The sequence below is a fragment of the Pezoporus flaviventris genome, unplaced genomic scaffold, assembly GCF_033815535.1.
Source record: "Pezoporus flaviventris isolate CSIRO_AGI_PZ_B2104156 unplaced genomic scaffold, CSIRO_AGI_Pfla_v1 ptg000002l, whole genome shotgun sequence".
NCBI classification, from domain to species: Eukaryota; Metazoa; Chordata; class Aves; order Psittaciformes; family Psittacidae; genus Pezoporus; species Pezoporus flaviventris.
Genome location: NW_026892550.1, coordinates 43,843,817 through 43,862,783, shown reverse-complemented (window position 1 = coordinate 43,862,783; position 18,967 = coordinate 43,843,817). Strand labels below are relative to the sequence as shown.

The following is an 18,967-nucleotide window of genomic DNA, read 5'->3' as shown; positions in this document are numbered from 1 at the left end:
GTTTAACACAGTTTTTCAGCAAGGTATGGAAAAGGGTGGAATTTGTGATACTTCTCAGGTGAACATGTTAGAAGTAGAGGAGTGCTTGTCAGGCTTTCTATGGATCCAAAGATCTCAAGATACTTTTGTCATTTCTATTCAGCCGGGCAGTTTTAAAGGAGATTTGAGGGAAGTGATGATAGATGGTAGTAAATATAATAGTGAGCTCCTTTTGGGCAACCAGCAATTTATACCTTTTGACTATAGGAATCAGTTCACCAGAAAATGTCTTAACCCAGAGAGGTTGTAAATGCCCCATCCTGGAAACATTCAAGTTCAGGCTTGACGAGGCTGTTGAGCAACCTGATCTAGTTGAAGATGTCCCTGCTCATAGCAGAGCATTTGGACTGTGTGACTTTTGTAGGTCCCTTCCAACATTTTTTAGGAATCTACTTAGAAATCATTTTTAATATTGACAAGCAGAGTGCAATATCTGTCTTTGGTTTGGTGAGGGTCTTGCACTTTCCCTGCAGTGGTTAGCAGATTCCTTTGTCAGTCATGTGTTAGCAGGTTGTTAATTGAGGTTCTACTTTCTTTCTTTTAATGCACATGTGCATGTGGAGTAATAGTGAAGCTTACACAGACAAAGAAATAGTAAGGATCAACAGCTGACATTCTCTTTGCTAAGGACATTGTCATGGCTTTTATATAGTACATAGAAAGCACTGAATTTGTTTCTTGTACTTCCTGTATCTTCATCCTATCCTTCTCAAAACCATCCTAATTCATATCCGTAATCTACAAAAGCTTCATTGTTTTTAGTCCTCTGTCTCTCACAATCTCATTTTTTTGTAGGTTTGATTTCAGAAATCAATTTCTGAAAATTGAGATTTCTGAAATCAAACCTATGTACATACTGACTGGATGCTGACAAGATATGGAAGTATTCTGCGGCTTCCCTGATGAAACTAAAATCTAGGTCTGCAACCTGCTTGAGCCTGTCTGTGCACCTGTTGAAGCTCAATATAGCCGAAACAGAATTCTTAGGCTTCCCTCCCAGTCATCCTCATCCCTTTCTCTTGTATCCCTTGATTATGCCAGCAGCTTTTCTTATAGGCTTGGCAATGCAGTTTTGACCCACTTGTGTCGATGATTAATGCTGCTCTAAAGATAATTTTCTTAGCTCTGTTTGACCTTTGTCCCTTCTTCCCTTGACTTCATCAGCTAGCTACTTCTAACCTGTCACATTAAATGTAAGTTGTTTGCCTTTTTTTTTCTTTTCCCCAGGGCAATTTGTTCTCTCTCACATCTGCATTATTACACCATTTATTTCTGGCATTATTATAACATTTATTTCTGCCTTTAGTTGCCAATCACCATAATGCACTTTAAAAGTTTTAACACCTTTTATTTTTAAAAATGCTATAATTTATTTTGTAACCAGGTGCACAGTTGCAAACTGTCCTCCTTCAAGGCCCTTATAAAAAGTTTCTTTATGGTGCCTGTCAGAGGTTACCACCAGGTAAGCAGCTGTGTTATGCCATGACCACTGTTCTTTGTAATGGCTGATGTTATGCCATTGTTTCTTTTTCTTCCTTTTTTGTAATCTGCAGTCTCTTATTCGAGTTGTGGTAGTAGACTCTTTTTTTTTCTTCTTCATCTTTGTTCATACAGTGTCTAAAAGAATGACCCAAGTTGCACAGGTACAATGGTAACACTAATTCAAAGGGACAATATTGATGACTATGTCTTTCTTTTCAATCTGTAAGCCACTTATTTGCGTACTGTGTTTGCAAATCTCTCAGAGAATAGAGTCTGCAGAAAACAAGTTTATTTGCCATTTTTCCTTGCTTAAGCATTCCACCTGTAAATTCACAGTTAAAGCAGAGAAGCGTCACGTGAGCAACTTCTGCTCTCTGGTCTCATTAGGAGCTTTGATGTCTTCAAACAGGTCAAATTGTGGGAAAGTCTTAGTGCATACTTTTCATATGGTGTGCACTGAAAGAAACACTTGTACCACTTGCATCCATTGCAATTTGGCGTTTCTCTGAATTACAAGACACATTTTAACATCTCTGTTTCTGTATGAGCCCAAATGCTAGAAACAGCTAGTCAAATTGTTTGCTGTCTGTCGGCCAGCATTGTCCCATTTTGCAGGCTACAAGAGAAAGTGCAACTGTGTGTTGCAGCTGCAGATGTGGCACTTAATGGAAGCCTAAGAAATGGAGCCTTTCTGGAAAGTATATTCCTCAGCTGATGAGTAGTTTCATGCTCTTCTTTGAGCTCAGAATGTTACATAGGTGTTTATCAGAGGCTTCAGTTCCATGACAATTTGTGCTGAGAGTGCAAGCCTACTCAGTAGAGCGTTATTAGAATTTGAGACTGTTCTCATTTTGCCCATATGCAGTAGATAAGTAGATGACAGATTTTCACCAAGCCTGGGGTAATGCAAATCTTGTATTGGGTCTTATTTTTTGTCTAGAGAGATTGATGGTGGAAGAAGCCAACACTTGCTGATTTAAAGGGTATGCTTTGATATTCTCCCATCCTTCTGTGTGTGCTGCTTGCTGTTTGAGATTCTGAATTTTCTGAAGCACGATGGAATCTCTGGAAATTATTCCCTGGACTGCAGGTGCAATTATAATTCAAATGAAATGGTGGTAGTAAGAAGAAGACTTGCTACATTCTGACTGTATGTAATGCAGCAGATGATAGCTTGATATATTTGCATACTGGCCTTTCTGTATTGAAATTAAAGATTTAATTTTTTTTGGTGCAGGCTGTGTTTTGCTCTGTGTTCAGAATTTCACACTTATCAAAGCTTAATATGAACAAATTACAATGTAGTCATTACAGTGCAATTTGAAGACTTCTTCCTGCTTTGGGGTTTGTTTTTTCCCCTCTTTCTTCTTTCTCCATTCTTTTTCTTTCTTTCAAGGTCTTTTCCTTTGTGCCTCTGACTGTTTGTGGTTTTTCATCTCTCACTGATTGCTTTTGGATCCAAGCACCAAAATAGATTTATTTTTTAATAAAAATACTGGAATTTATCTGGGTCTTTTGTACTCAGTCTGTATGTAGCCTTCAGTGAATGTGTCCATGTATTGAAATGAAAATAAAATTCAAATGTGCATTCTGCTTTGGCTGGAATGCACTATGTCATTATTACATTCTAGTTTTCATACTTACTAACCCGTGATTTTTAGGGGCTGTGACAAGCTGCGTATTAGCTGCAAGAAATGTATACTGCTATCATCATAACTCTTCTCTGCTTTAAGCTACTACATTATTCTTCAGACTTTTCTTGCACCATGTAAGCTCTTGGAACAGCTTTTCTTTGAGCTTTTCTCTAACCTAGTCACAGAATGCTCCCCTCATCTTTGTGTTCTTGACTCTGCCATTAGCTAGATCTTGAAGAAGCAGTGGAAATATCTTTGCCTGTCCCTAAGCACCAAAATCACAGGTCTGAACTCTTTTGAGTTTTGTGTTTTAACTGTAATAGATCATTCAAGAGAGATGGAAGGGAAGAAGAGGTCCTACAAGCAAGAAACAGCTGTGAGGAAAAGTATTATGTGTATGTGTATGGATCAGGGTTTGTTTGGTTTGTGCTTTTCAGGTGTTAGTAAATCACAGTCCAAGAGGAGCATAGGTATACTTTCAAAACAAGATGGGAAATCTGCTTCTGAATCTGAATCCTTTCTGTGCCATTAAATGACCTTTGGGGTATCAGCTGGGCTCAGCAATCCGTTTGTGTGTTCTGCCCCTCTTTGCACATCCTTTGTTGTTAAGTCCTAGAAGTCTGTTCATATCTTTGATAGATTCCTTTTCGTTGCTTCCAGCTGCCCAATAACATGCTTGCCACAGCAGATGCTCTGGCTTCATTCTTGAACACATATTCCAGATACTTCTATCTTCTTTTTTGGATAGCTCTGGAGATAAAAGTTGTCAGACACTCTACTAAACTTCAGCATTTGTTGTCAGTTAATTCAGTTTGATTGAATATCTAGTATCTCCCAGAGGCGTTTGATTTCAAAGGATATTTACATGTCACTCTGTCCTTCCGTTGTATTTCTTTATCTTGCATTCATATGCGAGATGAATGTTTGCAGTTCAGTCTGTGGATAATGGCCAAATAAGGACTGACTATGAATTCAGCTGACTGTTTGTGACTTCATTACGTTATTTCCTCTGGTCATTTCTAGTAGCTTTCATTATACTTCCAGAGTACAGGGATAACTGATCTTTTGTGTTCCTTTGCCTTCTGATACTGAGAGACACTGGGACACCATAGTTCTTGGCATTAGCTCTGTGGTGTTACATGAAGAAAGGATTTGATTCTTTAGGATTGTTTTTTTTTTCTTTTTCATTTCCTTATTTATTATTGAGGTGTGTTAAGAGACAGAATTGCCACTAACCTGTGGCATGGAGTGTGATAAATAAGCGTCTGAAATATCTTTCTGCTGCATTAACTTGGCTGCCTTCATGAGGGTCTGCCTGTCAGTACACCATCACTTTGCAATTGCATGTAGCTTCTCTGGGTGTTTCAAGCAGGGAAATCAAAGCTTACTGGCATGTTTTAGTCTTCGAGCTATATCTGCAATGCTTTTGTGTAACAGTTACTTTTCTTCAGTGTTTGGCAAACAGCGCATGTTACTGCAAATGGGAATGACATTCCATACATGTGCAGTAGCAGCTGGAGCATGCCACAGCTTCACAGAGGTAAGGCAGCCTGGCATGCACTCGAGGGGAAAAAACCTTTCAAATCCAAGTGCGTTTTGAGGTCATTAATGTGTCACTGGCTGCACTATGGTTAGAGGGGGCCATTTAATTAACATTAATTGCTCACAGCTCATTGTGTGGCTCATGAGGGATTTACTGAAAAGCACCTCATAAGGTACACAGCTTTGAGGGTAGTGCATCTTCTCTCATGTACTTCAGCTCCATTTACAGACATTTTTTCCATGCATGAGGCAGCGGTATCAGTATTATTTCTATTTACATATTATTTGTGGAATGTTTGAGGTAACTCAAGGTGTGGCAGAAAAAAGGAGAGTCATGGGCAGTAGCCAGCTCCAGCGTATATTGTGTGTTAGTCTTGTGGGTTTGTTTGTCTGTTAATTTTTAAATAGCAGGAGAGTAGAATGTCATTTGCAGAGAGCGAGCGAGCAGATTTATCAAGTCCCCCTTCCCCTTTGTTCACATGCTCCTTTCAGCTCATTTTTGTATAGGCGGTTTTATTTTCTGATAGAGACTGCATTTTTTTTCCCTTCTTGCAGCTTGTTGGCTACAGAGAGGAAGAACTGACAGATTTGAAATAAAGGTAATGGTAGGTAATGATTCATATAACTCTGCCAGAGCAATCAGAGAAAAGAACTCAAAGCACTTCCATATGATAGCTCCAGCACAAAATAAAGTTAGCAGGTTAAGATGAAAAAGGAAATTAATGGTCCAAGGGAAGAACTTTGCTGTTTTAATATGAGAACTAATGATCTTCTAGGATTAGGAACGTGCTTCTTAATATTTATTGAAATCTTAATCCTACCTGTCTGCTTTTTACAGCCCTTCAGCTGTTTTCGTATTTTGATTCCTATTCTGTAACTTTCAAATTTTGGACTTGAATCCTGCTCTGGTTGCACAGACCTCTGAATAGGTCTGATGGCACAAACAGGACTGACTTTTTTTTTTTTAATTGCAGATTTTTGGCTTTTATTACTGTGAAAAATACCTAACAATAGTCTGTAGCTATGAAAAATCTCTATTTTGTCACATCTCCATGTCATGATTTCCAGTGAAAATGGGCCATGTCTGCCTGTATTTTTTCCTCATAACTTTCATTGTCCTAAAATGTCAGCAGTCATATGTAATAACATCTTTTAAGTGTAGGAATGCCTATTTATCAATGTTTCACAAATCTTTCTTTTTAGCTTAGCGTTTTGTCTTTGTGTTGCGTTCTGTTATTTTTTAAGAGGACCAGTTTGTATCTGAACTGACAACTCTGCAATACTTTTACATAGCTGCATCCCAGATCTGATTACTCTCTGTTGCTCTTATCATTTGTTGTATTATATCTTTTTTTTTGGACAATGCAATTGTTGAAGAACAACTGTAGAACCAAGGTTTTGTTTCTACATGAATTATTTTTGTGCCATGGTGATCCCTGATGTATAATAACTAGTGCAGCTGGTTGTGAATTTTCCAAGTTTTAATAAGAATTATATTATCAAGCTTTTCAAAGAAATGTGTAATAGGAAAGAGACCTTTGCTTTAGAACAGAATTGGAAAACTCACTCTAGAACTTCTGAGAGTGTAGTAATTAGAATTGTGTTTAGGGTCCTTGGTATGCCTAGTTTAGACAAAGAGCTTGCATTTTTGGTGTCATACTCAAATCCCAACCACTCCAATGGTGAGACCAAGAAGTTTCCTAGAGTTGCTTCTTCAGTGGATATTGACTATTAATCACGTAGGTTAGTGTTTCTTGTGCTATCTAGGCTTGTTTTCTTTTGTGGCTTTAAACTTCAAAGAGCCTTAGTTATATTCTAGTGTACTTGATCTTCAAAGAACTTGACTGACTTTGGATTTGATACTATGTGATGCCAAACACATCCTGTAAGGTGTTGAATGCTTCTGTTTATACTTGCACTTTCACGCTAGCTGATCCTGTTACCTAATTAAAGAATTTCCTGGCTGGATCTCTTGATTATAAAAACAGTTCACAGGCATTATACCTCAGAGAGTCTAATAAATGCCTTGTACCATTTCCTTTTTAATATTTTTAATTTGCTAATATGTTGTCATAGACTATTTGTCTGTCTCCATTTTTTCCCCACAAGTAATGCTTCTCCTTAATGATCATGCTATATGATTGTTCCACTTAGCACATATTCCCAGACCAATTATTTTACATTTTTCTGCACTGAACTGCATTTGCCATCTGCTAGCCTAATTACCTAAATGATCCAAATCCTTTGGAATCTGATTGTATTACTCTTCATTATTTGCTCTGACTCCAGATTTTCAAATGATACTAAAATTAGAGATCTTGTTATGTTTGCTATTCTGTAAGCCAGTAGCATAGGTGATGATTTGACTAATGTTAATGAATATGTGTAGCACTTCCCTTGTAAGTTTTGAAGGTAAATTTTGCCCTCAGACTATATTGGGTCACCGCATAATTGATCTTCAAAGAACATGTATAGTTAGGTTTGATCCTACAAGGCATTACCATGTATTTCAAGGTGCTGAATGTCTCCCATTTGTATCGATGCTGTCTAGATTATATGAAGCTTATACACTGATTCAGTTTCACAGTACCTCCAGGGGAGTGGACATTTCCCTTCTGGGGACACTGAGGCAGAAAGATGTGACATGTCTAACACACAGGATGTGGTAGAAAGCAGGTAGAAAAACAGGTAGATCTCATGCCTAGAATTTGATTTATCAGTCAATCATCTGTCATAGTATTAACTGTAAATCTTGTAACAGTGTTTTCCTTATGACTTGTCAACATTCATAGAAAAGGCACATGCCAACTGTCTGTTTGAGGAACATAAATGTCAAGTAGGTTAACTTCCATATTGATGAATGTGTAATCTTATCTGTAATTCATTATTGATTTGATTTTGAAAATTAATTTTGTGATAGGCCTAACCACACTTGGCAGTTTTGCAAGTTAATTCAACTGGACACACCTTATAGAGCATTAAGATATCTCACAAGTTAGTTAATATCCTAATATGCTCAAAATACTTGCTGCCAATGAAAACCTGTGCTCACATAGCCCTCAACCCCAACAAAACCCAATCCAAATCTCCCACCCCATAACCCAAAGACTGAATTGAGACTCTCTTAAAAAGTCAAAGCTTGCAATAATGATCTTCAACTTTGATAATTTTTCAGTTCTATTTTAAACTATTTAGCATGGAATCTGAATATTGTACTTGTTAAGGAGACTTTCTGACTTGTGTGGTGCTCTGTGTAGAATGTACTTTTCAGGCTGGCATTTCACTGTGGAAAATAGTTGTCTCCCTAGTTACCTTAGCATCACTGCTGAAATGCAACAGTATTGGCAAACCTTCATATAGATGTAGCTTATTAATTCCATAGGGATGTAAGGTATTCTGCCAAAATGTTCTTTTCTGGTAAAACTGAGTAACTTAGAAAATCTGTGTTAAAATATCTCATTTAAAAAATAAGTCACACTGCACCTGATTGATAGTCTTTACATGGTAGTCTCCATGCCCTAATGAATGACTGTATGGAGTTCCTCCTATGAGTTTCTCATGGCTTTCTTGTATATAGGGTGTGCGTGTGTGTATGGTTGAGAGAGTGTGTGCAGATGCAAGTATGTGAGTGTTTATCATTGTGCATATGCACTGTTCAAAATTGCCACCCATATATAGGTGTATGTGTATCTGTGTATCATGTGGGCATGAACTGTGGAAATAAGCTTTAGGTCTAGTCAGCAGTAGCACAAAATAATTGTCAAATTTCATGGTAACATCTCTCATAAACATATTGCTTTTCTTTTGTGATAATGCAGTCTTTGATGTGTTTCTATCATTGATGCTAACTGCCTGTTCATGCAAAAAAGGCTTCCCTCCCCATCTTTAAATCCACTTATCTGTATCATGGGGAAAGGAAAACACATTTACCCCTCCTCAGTGTTCACTCTTGACTGGTACTGCCCATTTTTAAGAGGAACTTACTGACTGGAGAAATTCCCTTGGCAAAATGCACTCCATCCCCTGGAGTAATAAATCATGGATTTACAGAGCAGAAGCTATTGTCACATAGATCTAAATATAGCTTTTGGCTTTTAGATGTTTTCTTAGCCAGGTTTCAGGAGGTTGAATGATGCCTGGCATTTCGTACTGTCACATTAGTTGTTTGCTTTTTCCTTACCCATGAAAAAGATAATTTAAGATCTCTACTCAGTACACTGCAGTTTTTCACACAATGGCACTATCAAGTTGAACCAGCAGAAAAATTGCCTGTTCTTGCCAGATGTTAGGCTCAGGAGGATGGCTCTGGGGCTTTGGACCAGGAAGTCCAGACAAAGCCCATTTTTCTCATATAAACAGAAAGCAGTAATGTACAATAGAAAGGCCTGACATTCCTGTTAATAGAGCAAGTTTCTGAAGTTTTAGCATCTTAGCCATGTTGGGTTCCTTCTGATGAGCAATGTGTATGTGAAGTGGATTCTGGCATCTGTGTTGATCAACAGCCAAAGTATTTCCAGTCATATATTCAAGGAGCTCATGCTCCACAATTCCACTGTGTACCAAAATACAGAGGAATATTTGTGTACAGGAGACTCGGAGATCAAGGCTCAGGATCTGGATGTGCGTGTCATCTTAAAAGCAATGTGGTACTCCATGCCCCTCCGTATCTGCCTCATTCTATAAAAAAGCAATTTGTAGTTTCTGGGGTGACCTGCAGGTGCATAATTGTAGTTTTATGGAACAAAGAATGAAAACACAGGCTAGATGAGGCTGCACAGGTGTCTTTTATTTAATTAAGCCATTTTAGCTCTTAGTTAGAAATACTTCCACTTTATTTGAAACTTGAGCATATTCAAATATGATAATATTTTAAAAATAATGAAAGTTTGCAGAGTGAAGCACTCTCCAAATCTTCTCATCATTTTCTAAAATTCAATAATCTGATATACATCAGCAAATAAGAAATGAAAAAGGGGTTGTAATGATGAGAATTTACATTTTCTTTGTTCTTGAATATGAATCATCGAGAATATAAATGGCCTTTACTGGATTGAAATTTAAGATTACTCTGAGCATCTTTTCTTTTTCATGTTTTATCTGTGATATACTGTAGATTGAACAATTCTTGAACTGATTTTTTTTAAGGCAATTTTACATATAGTTATTGCAGGGCATCAAGCCTTCTTTCGTTGTCTTGGGTTGTGCCGTTTTTCTAAATCCTTCCTGCTGCTTAGAATAAAAATAAAGGAAAGAAGACATTAAACATGTGTAGGAGTTTATTTTCAGAGCCATTTTCCCCATAAATAATGTTTCTCTTAAACAGTGTTTGTCATGAATGCCAGCTCTGATGCACTGTAGGTTTTGTTACAATCCTAAATTTTATTTAACTGCTGGAGTACAAACAACTGCTCACCCCAGTGAGCCTTATTACAGTTATTTAAAAAAGCAATGTGTTAAAGGAACTGAGATGTAGTATAACACTAGTGAGATGGGCAGTTTCAGGTGCTATAGTGGGTGTACATAATGAGGTGAGCTGAGGACACTACATGCTTGGATATCTGGTGGACTAAAGAAGTAGAACTTAGTTTCCAAGATGCTCAGTGCATGCATCTTTGGGTGATGCCATTTATGGAGAGGTAAAATTTTTGTTGTTTCCCAGTGGGAACTGAAGCAGTAACTGTTTCACAGGAATAGCTCCCTCTCCTTAATAAAAACATAATTTTCCTTGTTTCTCAACCAGAACGCTTAAAGAGTAATTATGTGTTGTGTGTATTTGAACCACTGGCTCTAAGCAAATTGAAGCTGGCGTTTTAGAAAGAGGACAAGGCATTATGAACTTCTGACTTCTTTCACTGCCCATAGCTATTGTAGCTTAGACCATCTAGTCAGTCAAGCAGCAAGTGCACATCACAATTGAGTCTAACAAACAAACAAAGCAAATGGATGAAGCAGCTGATAAGAGACAAACTGGAGAAAAGAATCACTCTTCTTAAGGCTCTGCCACAGTTTTATTAAGGAAGTAAATACTGTTGTTCATTCTTTTTTACTTCTTTCTTGAAGCATAGCTTTTACAAAGCATTCTGCTGTTGCATCATCTCACCAACACCACTGCCAAGAATATTCATATATATTAAATAGATATTGTACCTATACTTTTTCTCTACTGGATCAAAAGCCAAACAATGACATGGGCATAGTATAATTCCTTCTGAGCTTAAAGGAAAGGTCTCAGTCTGTTGTTCAGGAATTCATTTAATAAAGAAATGTATTTGTTTTAATGACACGCACTTCCTCCTGATAAAGCCAGATCATCCCTCTCCATAAAAGAGTCAACTAGGATTTGGCTGTATAGGTAGAGGACTGTGGAAAAATAGTAATTTTTGCTGCTCCTCCAGGTTAAATTTCTGCCTACTAGTTCTCAGTAAATGCTGACCTGTTTCTTTCATGTCCTGCTTCTATGGGTCTTTTTATTTTTTTCCCCACAAGGCACTACAGCATTCAGTTCCACTGCATGTGATTCAGAGCTGTGCTGTATGGCTAGACTTCCTAAAAATTTCTTCCTGAAAGAACTTTTTGTTCAGGACTCCATGAGCTGTGTGTAATTGTCGTATGTGCCCTCACAAGGTAAAGTTGATATTGATATCCATATGTAGTGCTGCCTGATTTTATGAGTATTTTTGGTGATGGCTGCAACTGATAGTAGGAGAAGATGCTTCAGTTATGGTGAGACTAAACTTTTCAGTTTACTTGTCCCATTTGCACTGCCTGAAATAGAGCCAATGATTGAAGATGCTATGGGGGAAAAATGTCCGTATCTTCTAAAAACGTATCAGTGTTCCCTCGGGTGCAGGTATCTGAGCAGTTTAGGTGGCAATGCACCAGAACAGGCTCCCCTGGAGGGTTGCAGAGACTCCCTCTCTGGAGGCATTCATAACTTGTCTGGACGCTTACTTGTGTAACCTGCTCTAAGTGGCCCTGCCTTGGTAGGGGGGTTGGACTGGATTGTCTCCAGGGGTCTTTCCAACCCTGATGATTCTGTGATCTTTAAGGTCTCTTTTCAACTAAAGCCATTTTATGATTCATGATTCCATTAAGCATAATAGCAATCAGTTACTTCTTGGGTTGAAAAAGATTAAAGAGAGGGATCTTCAGGAATCACCATCAGTGAGTCAGGGAAGGAGGTAAACACTGAAATACCCAGGAGTGCAATTGCTGAGCTTGTTTCAGCAGTCAAATGTAGTGTGCTAATGGTGAGGAATTTCAGCAGGACCTTATGTAACAAGGGGAGAGGGAAAGGTGGCAGATCAAGCTTCAGAACAGCTAAAAGTTATATTACGGATCTACGTAAAAATAATCTTAACCATACCCACACAATGCCATGCTCAGAACAGCAATAACAACGTAAGGTATATCTCAGGGTCAGTTGAGAGATTTCAGAAATTGTTGGCTAAATGAGCAGTAGCAGCAGCCAAAAGAACCAGCAAAAATGGGGGGACATTCTAACAAGACAGAGGGCATAATCTTGGCACTGTGTGAAGCCCTAGTATTTTACACAGCAGGCAGTGAACTTCTGGAGCATGCTGTAAGGAACTATATAAGCAATTTCAGCAGGTTTGAAAGAGATTAGACTAAATCGTGCAACAGGTTAAAAGCTGGATGCTGGGGGATTAGGCAGGGATGTATCCTCCAGCATCTCTAATGCAACACTTTCTGATACTGGGGGAATATTAGAGGAATGGATTGCAGTCAGTGTCAGGTTTGCTTGTTGTTTCTGAATAGAATCCCCTAAAATCACCTGGAGGAACAGAATCCTGGGCTAAATGGTCTGATGAGGCAGGGGAAGGCAACTGAGTCACCCAGAACAGGCTGAGGACTGAACAGATGTGCCACAAAGTATTAAAAGCAGGAGTATTAATAGGGAGCTGGGAAGCACATATTATGATGGGCAGGCCAGTGGGGAGTGAAACAGGACTGTTCTGAGTTTGGAGGGTGAAAGGAGAGGGAGAAGAGGTGGCCCAAAGATGGGAATGTGTGCAGCAGAAAATGTGCTGGTAGCAAATTTACCTTCCTCAATAAGCTGTGCATAGTGAGCAATGCGTATTAGTTCCTCTGATGTATGGAATGAATCCAATGAGGTCCAAAATGTAAGGAAGAACAAAGATGCAATGTAGTAAATCTCCAAGCTACTATACAATTTTTGATGCATGGGCATGATAATACTTCAGTTTGCCTAGAAATGAAAAAAAGTAATTTTTAAAGTTCTGTTGCTACTGCTAAGATATTAGGACTCATAAATTATTCAGACAGTTACTGTAGCTTAAAACGTACTTTTTGTAACCTGCAGTAACTGACAGTTGCTGTGCCTTTTGATTGATACAAAGGTGAGGAAATACATTAGAGGCTTAAGCTTCCATATAAGTAGTAAAAAAGCTACCATGACTGAAGATATGTGGGAAACCTACTAAGTGCTACCAAGTGAAGAAAATAAACCCCAAACAAAATATGACAGTAGTCTGAACTTCTTAGAGCTGACATTTCTATATCTGGTTCAACTTGAGATGTGAAGGAAAGAAGTATTACAGCCTTCAGAAGGCAGGTCCATGAAGCAGAGGATCAGATTCTCCAGAAGCATGTGATGTAATAAGTAAATAGTTTCTCTTGTCTGGGCCTCAAGCAGGTATACTGAACCTTCTAATAGCACTTATCTGTGCTAGAGCACACCTGCTATGTTACAAATCCAAGTTAAGTGATGTTCAGTACTGCACCACGCTGAAAGACTCACAACTTCATGTTAATGATGCCATTGTCAGTCCCTCACATTTAGAGGCAGAACATGTACTGGCTTGGTGCTTAGGTTGTTAGGTACACTGTCAATATAAAGTGAAGCTTCCTCCATTTCTGAACTCACAGCTTCTCCTTAGTTAGCTAGTGTGGCTTTTGTGTTAGTTTAGTGTTACTGATTTTCTCAGGTTTACACTGTGAAGTGCTTTTGATGCTTCTTATGGGAGCCCTCTCTGGACCACATAACTAAGTGATAAGACTGACATTCATGTGACATGCTGCTATGCCATACGCATCTTGCAGCTTCATTTAGGTTCTGAAGTTGTAATTCTCTTTTCCTGCCTCTGTTTACTAACTTTATTTTCACAGTCCCCCCTCAATTTAACTTGTCTTCCTTGATCTTGTGTGCTCCTTGTGCTGTTGTGAATTGCATATGCAATTACAGGACATTGCTTCTCTTGGAGGCCAGGGAGAGAGAAGCAACAACCCCAGAGCACTGCGTATTTTCTGTGAGAATGTGTGACATTGTCAGTCCTTGTGGAAATGGTTTGAGTAGCTCCCCGTCACTGCCTCTTTGACTAGACAGGTGGAAAGGGGTGTGTCTTTTGTCTATCTCATCCTATCAACAGCTCTGGCAGTTCTCTGCTTCCTGAGGAAAAGGAGCCATCAGGAAAGGAGGTTTTACTGTTAAGAAAAAAAAACAACTCCTGCAGGGCCCTGCTCTGTGGGCACAGTGTGTCCATCAGTTGAAGCCAGTAGCTGATGTGTTTCTGGCCCACCTCTGCAAATAAAATGTGGGAGTTCATGACAGGAAGCTAGTTACATTCAGCAGAACAAGTAAAGGTCTCTGACTCCTGAAGTTTTTAAGGTGAAAAGCAGATGAGGAAATATTATTTTTCTTAAAAATAAAAAGAATACTAAATCCCCACAATCATCTATAGGCAGTGTCTTCTGTTAGGGCTTTAAATTCAACAGGGGCTGCTGTAGATTTGTCTTTCGCTTTTGAGTCATATCAGAATGATAATGGTCAACAGAATATTTTCTAGATGCTTCAGCCTCAATGCTCAGCATCAGAACTGGGGATGAAGTTTGTTCTGAGGTCTTGGACCAGATCCCAAATATATGTTGAAAGATTTTAAAGTTTACTTTCCTACTCTTGAGGCCACCAGGAACAGTGCTGGAGAAGATCTAGAACATGCTTGGGTTTTGGACATGTCTCCAGCGTCAAATGCAGTATACTGTGACGTGCCAGCACCATGCCGTGAGATGCCTTGGTAGTGGAAGTCTTTTATTTTTTCCCAATGGATTTAGAACCCCTGTGTATTGTAGCAACCAGGAACTGCTAAGTAAAGTAGCAGTTATTATTCTAACCACTAGTATTGCTGAGATTAACCAAATCCAGGTGGTGCAGTGGCTAAAGTCCTAAAACTCTGTCCTTCACATCTGCCAATATTTCTGTATAAGGAGCTTTGTTGGGGTTGGTACTGCAGGGGGAGATTTAAAAATGAAATGCTAAGGTATTAAGTTGTAAATAAAACTACAATCTAAGGTTATGCAGAAGAAGAGACTCTAGAACATTTTTTTGTGCCTTGTATATGAATTTTAGTCATCACAGACATATATGGGATGCTAATAGATGTAAGCAAATCCTATTAAAAAATAAATGAACTAAAATTTCTGTTTTCACCCTATAAGAGAGTATATATAAGACAGTTCTGTGTTGAGAAAACCTTAAAGAATTAAGTGTTCTTATCTCCCTTTTGTCTAGATTCCTGCTATGGAATAGATGGCAGTGGCCCACTCATTTCTTCACTACAGCATGGGGCCCATGAACTCCTTCTGGCGCAGGGGAGGGAACAGGGAAAAGCTCCTGCAAAGGCAAAGACACTTAGAGCTGCTAAAAGTAGTAGGTTGTGTGTGAGGGATATTTTTTCTTTTTCTTGGCCTTTTTTAACTGCTAATAGTAGATTCTGTGGGTGTACAACTGCTGACAGCTACTTATAAGCAGTGCTGCAGAATTCTACTATCCCTGCTGCAAATTTTTTGGCCTGTTGTGCTGTAAATCCAGAGCTTCTGTTTTTGTATATCCAATTATAGATCTTATTTTGGTGTACAGATTTCAGCAGGTGTCTATAGTAGGCACAGATCTAGCTGATTTTTATATATGGTATCAAAAGCAAGTGTCAGAGACAAGGCTTGGTTGTAAACAGATTGTAATTTAGTCCCTTTATTCCTGTTCAAAAGAAAAAGCATACAAATTCTTATAGATTTGGACCCCTGAGAACAGAAAAGTTAAAATGATACACAAACTATCTGTGCGGCACACATGCACTTAACAGTGCAGATATGTAAGAAATGATAAACAAGAATTGTGTTGTAAGTGTGCATAATCTCATGAACTGTTCTCCACTAAAGTCATAATTAACTATCTGCATGGACCGAGCTGCCCAGTAATGTTTCCTAGCAGCACTTATCATCAAGGACTTGGCATTAGGTTAGAATGGTTTACATGGAGCCAGTTAGAAATTGTAATTTTCATCAAACAGTACAGTACTTTTGTCTGTTCTGATTAAGAATCGCACTCATTTTCTAGCTAAGATGCAGTGACAAGTGTCAAAGCAATTTTTTCATTTAACAAAATATTGAAACATCAGTGCTACTGGTTGCAAACAGGGGAAAATCATGGTACTAATGCAGCAAAAAATGGATGGATGTAATAGTCATCTCTGTAGCTTGGGATTTTTGGACAGTAAATTTGAAATCTATGTAATTTGAATAGTTAAATGATCTCTTTTCTGCCTCTGCCTTTACTCCTCTTAGAAGGGAAAATGATCTCCAGTTTTGTGTTGCATCCTGTATTAGCTACATAGTCAAGGAAAATAAATGGAAAGAAATCAGGATGACATTTCCAATGCTGCATGCTAATTCAGAGACAGAACAAAGAAATTAAAACATTTTTGTAACTAGTTCAAAGGTAATCTCTTTAGTGATCATGTAAAATTTAGACTTCAGCGTGAGTACGCTCATGGAATGCCTTCAGATATCAGCCCACTTTACAGTCTGCTATTTAGTTTTGAATGAATGTGTCGTGACTAGAAGTTTAAGTGGTAACTACAGATAAGATTGAATGCAGCACTTTAATGATATCTCTTTTCAAGTTAGCTGCTGGAAGTATTTTCATTTAATTTGCTGAAGTCCATTGAGAATATAATTTTATTTTGCTTTACATAAAATTAACAAACTTATGATGTTCAAAGCCCAGTGCCAGAATCTTAATTGAAACAGGCATTATTAGGGTTTTTTTTACAGTCTTAAGCATGTTGTTTAGAAAAGCAGCATTCTGTCTGAAATAATTTTATCTTTGATCTTTACATATTCAGACAAATTCAGTTGGAGTATTTTGCATGTGTTTCAGTTGTGTAGAGCATTTGGTTTTCTGTGCTACTCTTTCAATATGATGCTCCGTAACACCAGTAGTTCAGAAGGGCACCCTTGCTGGGCTTTGTCTCAGCACATTCATTCTTAATTTCCATGGAGGGAAGGGAAATTGGTTTTGTTAATTCTCCAAAATTTTAGTAAATCTGACTTTAATATTGTATTTGTGTTAGTGGTAGTAAGATCACTTCAGCTCAAGCATTTTAATTTTTATAAAGTGCATGTCTAGCTTCTCATCTGTAGGAGTGCAGAAGTCTTCCACAGCAGAATTGGCGTGGTTTCACCATGCAGAAATGGGATGTGTGGGAGACAGGAACTGAAAGCTAAGATCCAAAGATATCAAAAGAAGGATTTATGTATTTTTTGTTAATAAGAACTCAAATCTGAAATAGCATCTTCTTGATCCTGTAAAGGACAGGAGGAAAGCAGTGAACTGAGATGGGGAGAGCTGGCACTGCATTTCTTCTAGTCCTTTCTCTACCATCCCTTGGGGTAGGTGTAAGGTACGGACTTGGGTTTGCTCATTCACAGAGCTGGCCACACAAGAGCTTGGTTTGGTGTTAATATGCCCTGTCTTTCAAACAGCCATTTGAGGACATTGTGAAAGAGCTTACGCAGATCTATACAAGTTCTTGTAAACAGGTCCAAAGAAGGAACCCGCATCTCTGTATTTTCTCCATGAGCAGAGATACCTGTGTATGCTGGAGCTGGGAAGGAGAGCTGAGGCTGTGAGACAGATCTTGTAGTTTTCATTCTTAATATAGAAATGCCACTACAACTGAAGTAAGTACTAAGGATTTTTGTGTATGGTTTTCAGATCAAACTCTTTGAAGAAAACTGTTAAATCTGCACAGGTTCTACATTGCTTCAAGCCCATATAAGAGTGTTATTTCTTAAGTTCTGTTCCATACTGTATTCCAGAGTATTTTTGTAATGAGGAATAAGGATCCACTAATTTGCAGTCCTTACTAGGGCAGTTTCTTTGGGCTGCATCTTCCAAATAATCTGAGTAGCAGTTGACATATGAACCTAGTTGGCAAGGGTGCCAGTGTAGCTTTACCTTGACTGTGATGCCAAGTAATACAGTGAAAGTGTTTTCTTGCTGGCCAACTTTTCATTGTATTTGCCTTAGGGTCATGTTCAGATGGCTTTAAAAGAACATGGAAAGTAAATCAACAAAGTTTGAAGACAGCTAATTATTTTGTATGTAGATAGGATTTGATTATGTATCACTAATATCTTTATTTGCCTTCAGTATTCTATATTAAATGAAAAGTTTTACTGTTAGAAGAAAACTGAATAAAACTCCACCAAAACCGAACCCACCCCAAAAATACCCACTTCAACCCCCTAGATATTTGCCAAATCAAATTCTTCCCAGGACCACAAGCAGATAAAAAGTCCCCTCAGATCTGTTAGGAGAAAGCAGTTCTAGAGACTGGACACATCTTTCTGAGTTACCATTCAAACGCAGCTTCCAAATATGTTTTTTACAATCCAAGGACGTTTTGTGACTGAAGTTGACCCTACATCTCTTTGGAAGATATACTTTCCTTTTTCTGCCTTGTTATATATTTCTTGAATTGTTCAAAGCATTAGGAACTGAATGCTTAACACTGCCTGATGGTAAACTGCAGAGCCTTTGTGACCCTGTATGAGGAGGAGTCTGAATTTGGAATACTGAAGCTATGACCTCCAGTGTGGAGCAAGACTTGTACTGCTGGCATGCCTGTGCACATCTCTTTCTGAATGAAGTGCTCACTGTTAGCTCTTGGAGGAAGTGAGTGGCCTCAGAATGAAAAAACCCTCTAAAAAAGCCAACTGGTTTATTATGTTGGAGTTATTCTTTCACCCATATGGTACATCATTAAAAAGGGTATTAAGGTTTGGATGTTCTTAAATTCATGTCTATTAGAGCTTTTCTGAGCAAGTGGATTGATTGGTCTTTACCATTTTAGATTTTAATTTAATAGGTTGGCTACCCATCTTGCATTCAAGGGAAGCTCGGTGAGGTATCCCAGTATGTGATTACAGCCCTCAATGCAGTATTTTTG

The 18,967-nt window shown here is 38.4% G+C and overlaps 1 long non-coding RNA gene across 2 annotated transcripts in view; it reads left to right on the top strand.

Annotated features, from left to right (window-relative positions):
* Window positions 1–18,967, top strand: part of LOC133275412 (uncharacterized) — an 89,253-nt gene that overhangs the window by 29,168 nt on the left and 41,118 nt on the right. For both annotated transcript variants that reach the window (XR_009745508.1, XR_009745514.1), the window contains exon 2: window positions 5,253–5,296. This is a non-coding gene — a long non-coding RNA (uncharacterized LOC133275412). The remainder of the gene's footprint in view (window positions 1–5,252; window positions 5,297–18,967) is intronic.